The sequence below is a fragment of the Schistocerca gregaria genome, unplaced genomic scaffold (assembly GCF_023897955.1).
Source record: "Schistocerca gregaria isolate iqSchGreg1 unplaced genomic scaffold, iqSchGreg1.2 ptg000045l, whole genome shotgun sequence".
NCBI classification, from domain to species: Eukaryota; Metazoa; Arthropoda; class Insecta; order Orthoptera; family Acrididae; genus Schistocerca; species Schistocerca gregaria.
The window spans coordinates 532,501-540,000 of NW_026061703.1; the positions used below are offsets into that span (position 1 = coordinate 532,501).

At 54.7% G+C, this 7,500-nt stretch overlaps 3 non-coding genes across 3 annotated transcripts in view; all 3 read right to left on the minus strand.

Annotated features, from left to right (window-relative positions):
- The window catches only part of LOC126301171 (large subunit ribosomal RNA), a 4,222-nt gene extending 2,577 nt beyond the window's left edge, over positions 1–1,645 (minus strand). Inside the window, exon 1 of the ribosomal RNA XR_007552955.1 lies at positions 1–1,645. This exon is cut by the window's left edge and continues 2,577 nt beyond it. This is a non-coding gene — a ribosomal RNA (large subunit ribosomal RNA).
- A 188-nt stretch (positions 1,646–1,833) lies between these two features.
- On the minus strand, positions 1,834–1,988 carry LOC126301224 (5.8S ribosomal RNA). Its single transcript, XR_007552989.1, has one exon. It is a non-coding gene; the product is annotated as a 5.8S ribosomal RNA (ribosomal RNA).
- A 361-nt stretch (positions 1,989–2,349) lies between these two features.
- Positions 2,350–4,242, minus strand: LOC126301247 (small subunit ribosomal RNA). Its single transcript, XR_007553010.1, has one exon. It is a non-coding gene; the product is annotated as a small subunit ribosomal RNA (ribosomal RNA).
- Positions 4,243–7,500: the final 3,258 nt, after the last annotated feature.

The following is a 7,500-nucleotide window of genomic DNA, read 5'->3' on the forward strand; positions in this document are numbered from 1 at the left end:
TTTTCAGGGCTAGTTGCTTCGGCAGGTGAGTTGTTACACACTCCTTAGCGGATTCCGACTTCCATGGCCACCGTCCTGCTGTCTTAAGCAACCAACGCCTTTCATGGTTTCCCATGAGCGTCGATTCGGGCGCCTTAACTCGGCGTTTGGTTCATCCCACAGCGCCAGTTCTGCTTACCAAAAGTGGCCCACTTGGCACTCCGATCCGAGTCGTTTGCTCGCGGCTTCAGCATATCAAGCAAGCCGGAGATGTCACCCATTTAAAGTTTGAGAATAGGTTGAGGTCGTTTCGGCCCCAAGGCCTCTAATCATTCGCTTTACCGGATGAGACTCGTACGAGCACCAGCTATCCTGAGGGAAACTTCGGAGGGAACCAGCTACTAGATGGTTCGATTAGTCTTTCGCCCCTATACCCAGCTCCGACGATCGATTTGCACGTCAGAATCGCTACGGACCTCCATCAGGGTTTCCCCTGACTTCGTCCTGGCCAGGCATAGTTCACCATCTTTCGGGTCCCAACGTGTACGCTCTAGGTGCGCCTCACCTCGCAATGAGGACGAGACGCCCCGGGAGTGCGGAGGCCGCCGCCCCGTGAAGGGCGGGGAAGCCCCATCCTCCCTCGGCCCGCGCAAGGCGAGACCTTCACTTTCATTACGCCTTTAGGTTTCGTACAGCCCAATGACTCGCGCACATGTTAGACTCCTTGGTCCGTGTTTCAAGACGGGTCGTGAAATTGTCCAAAGCTGAAGCGCCGCTGACGGGAGCGATTATTCCGCCCGAGAGCATCCCGAGCCAACAGCGGCGCGGGTCCGGGGCCGGGCCAGGTAGGTCCGTCATCCGGGAAGAACCGCGCGCGCTTGCCGGGAGCCCGAGCGCCCAAAGGGGCGAATCGACTCCTCCAGATATACCGCCGAGCAGCCAGCCAGGACACCGGGGCTCTGCCCAACAGACGCGAACCGAGGCCCGCGGAAGGACAGGCTGCGCACCCGGGCCGTAGGCCGGCACCCAGCGGGTCGCGACGTCCTACTAGGGGAGAAGTGCGGCCCACCGCACACCGGAACGGCCCCACCCCGCGGCGAGTGGAAAGGCAACCGGACACGACCCCGCCGCGGATTGCTCCGCGCGGGCGGCCGGCCCCATCTGCCGAGGGCGGGGGCCAGTGGCCGGATGGGCGTGAATCTCACCCGTTCGACCTTTCGGACTTCTCACGTTTACCCCAGAACGGTTTCACGTACTTTTGAACTCTCTCTTCAAAGTTCTTTTCAACTTTCCCTCACGGTACTTGTTCGCTATCGGTCTCGTGGTCATATTTAGTCTCAGATGGAGTTTACCACCCACTTGGAGCTGCACTCTCAAGCAACCCGACTCGAAGGAGAGGTCCCGCCGACGCTCGCACCGGCCGCTACGGGCCTGGCACCCTCTACGGGCCGTGGCCTCATTCAAGTTGGACTTGGGCTCGGCGCGAGGCGTCGGGGTAGTGGACCCTCCCAAACACCACATGCCACGACAGGCGGCAGCCTGCGGGGTTCGGTGCTGGACTCTTCCCTGTTCGCTCGCCGCTACTGGGGGAATCCTTGTTAGTTTCTTTTCCTCCGCTTAGTAATATGCTTAAATTCAGCGGGTAGTCTCGCCTGCTCTGAGGTCGTTGTACGAGGTGTCGCACGCCACACCGCCAGCCGGCTGTGCACGCTACCGAGAAAGTACCGGTATGCGAACCGCCAGGCGACGGGCGCGCATCGCACGTTTAAGGAGACGCGGCCGGCCACACAGGCGACCACGACACTCCCACGTCTCCGAAGCGGGACAAACGCCGCGCGCTTCAGTATACGTAGCCGACCCTCAGCCAGACGTGGCCCGGGAACGGAATCCATGGACCGCAATGTGCGTTCGAAACGTCGATGTTCATGTGTCCTGCAGTTCACATGTCGACGCGCAATTTGCTGCGTTCTTCATCGACCCACGAGCCGAGTGATCCACCGTCCTGGGTGATCTTTTCCTTTTCAGTCTCCCACTGTCTCTTTCAAGACAGTAGCATTTGCGGGACTGAGGCGTCTGACGGCCCCTGTTCCACTATTTTTTTGTGTCCAACGGCCTCACAGCCGATGGGCGTCGTACGGCTCCACACCGGAGCGGACAGGCACTCGGGCGAACGTCATTCAAAACCGGCGCCAGGCGCCAGGTACCGCAGGCCAGCCGCTCCAGAGCTTCAGCGCTCGTACCACACAACAACAACACTTCCGCTAGTTTTGAGAGGCACGCGTGGTTCCGCACGCGGCGCACGGCCACTGCCGTACAGGTAGCGTGTTGCGCGACACGACACGCACATCGAAAGACATGCAGTCTAGTCGGTAATGATCCTTCCGCAGGTTCACCTACGGAAACCTTGTTACGACTTTTACTTCCTCTAAATGATCAAGTTTGGTCATCTTTCCGGTAGCATCGGCAACGACAGAGTCGATGCCGCGTACCAGTCCGAAGACCTCACTAAATCATTCAATCGGTAGTAGCGACGGGCGGTGTGTACAAAGGGCAGGGACGTAATCAACGCGAGCTTATGACTCGCGCTTACTGGGAATTCCTCGTTCATGGGGAACAATTGCAAGCCCCAATCCCTAGCACGAAGGAGGTTCAGCGGGTTACCCCGACCTTTCGGCCTAGGAAGACACGCTGATTCCTTCAGTGTAGCGCGCGTGCGGCCCAGAACATCTAAGGGCATCACAGACCTGTTATTGCTCAATCTCGTGCGGCTAGAAGCCGCCTGTCCCTCTAAGAAGAAAAGTAATCGCTGACAGCACGAAGGATGTCACGCGACTAGTTAGCAGGCTAGAGTCTCGTTCGTTATCGGAATTAACCAGACAAATCGCTCCACCAACTAAGAACGGCCATGCACCACCACCCACCGAATCAAGAAAGAGCTATCAATCTGTCAATCCTTCCGGTGTCCGGGCCTGGTGAGGTTTCCCGTGTTGAGTCAAATTAAGCCGCAGGCTCCACTCCTGGTGGTGCCCTTCCGTCAATTCCTTTAAGTTTCAGCTTTGCAACCATACTTCCCCCGGAACCCAAAAGCTTTGGTTTCCCGGAGGCTGCCCGCCGAGTCATCGGAGGAACTGCGGCGGATCGCTGGCTGGCATCGTTTATGGTTAGAACTAGGGCGGTATCTGATCGCCTTCGAACCTCTAACTTTCGTTCTTGATTAATGAAAACATACTTGGCAAATGCTTTCGCTTCTGTTCGTCTTGCGACGATCCAAGAATTTCACCTCTAACGTCGCAATACGAATGCCCCCGCCTGTCCCTATTAATCATTACCTCGGGTTCCGAAAACCAACAAAATAGAACCGAGGTCCTATTCCATTATTCCATGCACACAGTATTCAGGCGGGCTTGCCTGCTTTAAGCACTCTAATTTGTTCAAAGTAAACGTGCCGGCCCACCGAGACACTCAACAAAGAGCACCCTGGTAGGATTTAAACGGGGTCCGCCTCGGGACGCGAAAGCACCCCTTCGGCTCGCCCCACCGGCAGGACGTCCCACGATACATGCCAGTTAAACACCGACGGGCGGTGAACCAACAGCGTGGGACACAAATCCAACTACGAGCTTTTTAACCGCAACAACTTTAATATACGCTATTGGAGCTGGAATTACCGCGGCTGCTGGCACCAGACTTGCCCTCCAATAGATACTCGTTAAAGGATTTAAAGTGTACTCATTCCGATTACGGGGCCTCGGATGAGTCCCGTATCGTTATTTTTCGTCACTACCTCCCCGTGCCGGGAGTGGGTAATTTGCGCGCCTGCTGCCTTCCTTGGATGTGGTAGCCGTTTCTCAGGCTCCCTCTCCGGAATCGAACCCTGATTCCCCGTTACCCGTTACAACCATGGTAGGCGCAGAACCTACCATCGACAGTTGATAAGGCAGACATTTGAAAGATGCGTCGCCGGTACGAGGACCGTGCGATCAGCCCAAAGTTATTCAGAGTCACCAAGGCAAACGGACCAGACAAGCCAATCCGATTGGTTTTGATCTAATAAAAGCGTCCCTTCCATCTCTGGTCGGGACTCTGTTTGCATGTATTAGCTCTAGAATTACCACAGTTATCCAAGTAACGTGGGTACGATCTAAGGAACCATAACTGATTTAATGAGCCATTCGCGGTTTCACCTTAATGCGGCTTGTACTGAGACATGCATGGCTTAATCTTTGAGACAAGCATATGACTACTGGCAGGATCAACCAGGGAGCTGCGTCAACTAGAGCTGAGCAGCCGGCCGCCCGGGAGTGTGTCCCGGGGGCCCGCGCGAACACGCAAGCGTCCGCTCAATTATTCTGCAAACAGGAGGAGGCCGAGCTCCCCTGCACGATACACCTCGAAACCCTCTCAGGTCCCGGCGGCGCGCAGCGCCGTCCTAGGTACTTGGTCGGTTTCGAGAGAGGCGCAATCGCCCGGAGTTAGGCGAGTAGACGGTTTTAGTGCGAACACCCTTGCTCCCAACTGAGCTTGCCGCTGCCGACAGAGGCCCGGGAGCGTGCTGTCGTGGCATTGCCGGCGGGAGACAACACGCGCCACCTATGGTGACCGGCAGCTCCAACGCCAGCGCCACACAAGGGCAAAGCCCCACTTGGGTGCAGAAGCGAACTCTCCCAGCACAGCGCACGCGCCAACACGTCCGCACAACTGCGATACAAACCACCTGCGAGAACCGCTGGGGCGACCGAGCAGCAGACGGCGTCGCGGCGCCGAGTGCCAGGCGGCGGCGCATCCTCAACGCACACAGTCCTCAATCAGACCAGCACACTGCAGATGTCCACCGCGCTTCGCACCGGGCTCGGCTGAACCAACTTTGGCCGCCAGGCGCCGCGTGCAGGGTGCGCCGCAGCGTAGCTGCACCGCCTGCCGGGCCCGTCGGCTGGCGCTCCTGCCACTCGGCGCCCCCCACCAGCCGCCTGTTGCGCGTGCGCCCACGCAGCGCGCGGCCAACACGCCGGGCGGCCCCCCTTCACCGGCCGGGAACAGTCCCACCAAGCCACCGCCGCGTATCGCTTCATACCCACATGGACCTAGTCACGTGTGTGGATGTGGCGGGTACCGCTGAAACAACCGGTTAATAGCTGTACCGATCGTCGCCATCACAGATTCACCTCCAGCGTGAACAACCGCTCAACAACGGATTTCCAGTTCATTTGCGTATCTTGGGCAGTAAACGTAGATGTCCACCTACATTTGCGAATTCAACAATTCTTGCATGCCAGGATGTCATGTGTCACGACACGCTACATCAGACCACATACACACTGCGACATGTGCAGAAGAGAACACGTGGAAGGTGGCCCGCGCACGTATGCGATGTCCCTTCCGCGATCCACTGTCAACCGGCATCTGCGGCATGTCCCAGATATGGAACGCGGTCCACCAGGGTAGCACTTTGTGTGAGGCAATACGACAAAGTCGGAATACACGCGTCACTACATCAGACGGCTCACGCTGACCTGACCTGACCTGACCTGACCTGACCTGACTCACCGCACCACCACCCCCAGCGACCCAGGGTGACATACAATGCGTTCGTACGTTCCTCCCACACGCCTCTACGGCGTACCACAGTGCAACCTAGCTGTTATTGGGAGACGAGACAAGTAGCATCGAGCACAACATATGGAAATTGAGATTCGACACCGTTGGGCACAGCCAGCGTACGGTCACACGTATCACACTACTTCACTCTGTACGTAACGACCGATGATCGGTACAGCGTGTGGGTTACGCGTACGACATCAGCGGACAATGGACACAGACCATACCACGACGTACACTGAGGGCGTCGACATCTGAATGCAACTGAACAGCTGCGAGGCTCATTTAACACTCAAACGCCAGACCGACCAGCTTGAGAGGACAGAGACACAAAGAGGGGGACAGAGGGGGGGGGGCGGCGATATAGTCCTATTGCAGTACAATTGACAGTGGATAGCGGGAATATGTGGAAAGTAAGCAACACTCGCAAGACATCTACATGAGGATAACAACGACACCAGAGATTCCGAGCAGTGAACTATGTTAGGCAAAGGGACAACGTGGGTTAGGTTAAGGGACAACGTGGGTTAGGTTAAGGGACAACGTGGGTTAGGTTAAGGGACAACGTGGGTTAGGTTAAGGGACAACGTGGGTTAGGTTAAGGGACAACGTGGGTTAGGTTAAAGGACAACGTGGGTTAGGTTAAGGGACAACGTGGGTTAGGTTAAGGGACAACGTGGGTTAGGTTAAGGGACAACGTGGGTTAGGTTAAGGGACAACGTGGGTTAGGTTAAGGGACAACGTGGGTTAGGTTAAGGGACAACGTGGGTTAGGTTAAGGGACAACGTGGGTTAGGTTAAGGGACAACGTGGGTTAGGTTAAGGGACAACGTGGGTTAGGTTAAGGGACAACGTGGGTTAGGTTAAGGGACAACGTGGGTTAGGTTAAGGGACAACGTGGGTTAGGTTAAGGGACAACGTGAGTTAGGTTAAGGGACAACGTGGGTTAGGTTAAGGGACAAATTGAGTTAGGTTAAGGGACAAATTGAGTTAGGTTAAGGGACAAATTGAGTTAGGTTAAGGGACAAATTGAGTTAGGTTAAGGGACAAATTGAGTTAGGTTAAGGGACAAATTGAGTTAGGTTAAGGGACAACTTGAGTTAGGTTAAGGGACAACTTGAGTTAGGTTAAGGGACAACTTGAGTTAGGTTAAGGGACAACTTGAGTTAGGTTAAGGGACAACTTGAGTTAGGTTAAGGGACAACTTGAGTTAGGTTAAGGGACAACTTGAGTTAGGTTAAGGGACAACTTGAGTTAGGTTAAGGGACAACTTGAGTTAGGTTAAGGGACAACTTGAGTTAGGTTAAGGGACAACTTGAGTTAGGTTAAGGGTCAACTTGAGTTAGGTTAAGGGACAACTTGAGTTAGGTTAAGGGACAACTTGAGTTAGGTTAAGGGTCAACTTGAGTTAGGTTAAGGGACAACTTGAGTTAGGTTAAGGGACAACTTGAGTTAGGTTAAGGGACAACTTGAGTTAGGTTAAGGGACAACTTGAGTTAGGTTAAGGGACAACTTGAGTTAGGTTAAGGGACAACTTGAGTTAGGTTAAGGGACAACTTGAGTTAGGTTAAGGGACAACTTGAGTTAGGTTAAGGGACAACTTGAGTTAGGTTAAGGGACAACTTGAGTTAGGTTAAGGGACAACTTGAGTTAGGTTAAGGGACAACTTGAGTTAGGTTAAGGGACAACTTGAGTTAGGTTAAGGGATAATGTGGTACAACCAGAGTTAGGTTAAGCGATAATGTGGTACAACCACAGTTAGGTTAAGGGATAATGTGGTACAACCACAGTTAGGTTAAGCGATAATGTGGTACAGCCACAGTTAGGTTAAGCGATAATGTGGTACAGCCACAGTTAGGTTAAGCGATAATGTGGTACAGCGACAGTTAGGTTAAGCGATAATGTGGTACAGCCACAGTTAGGTTAA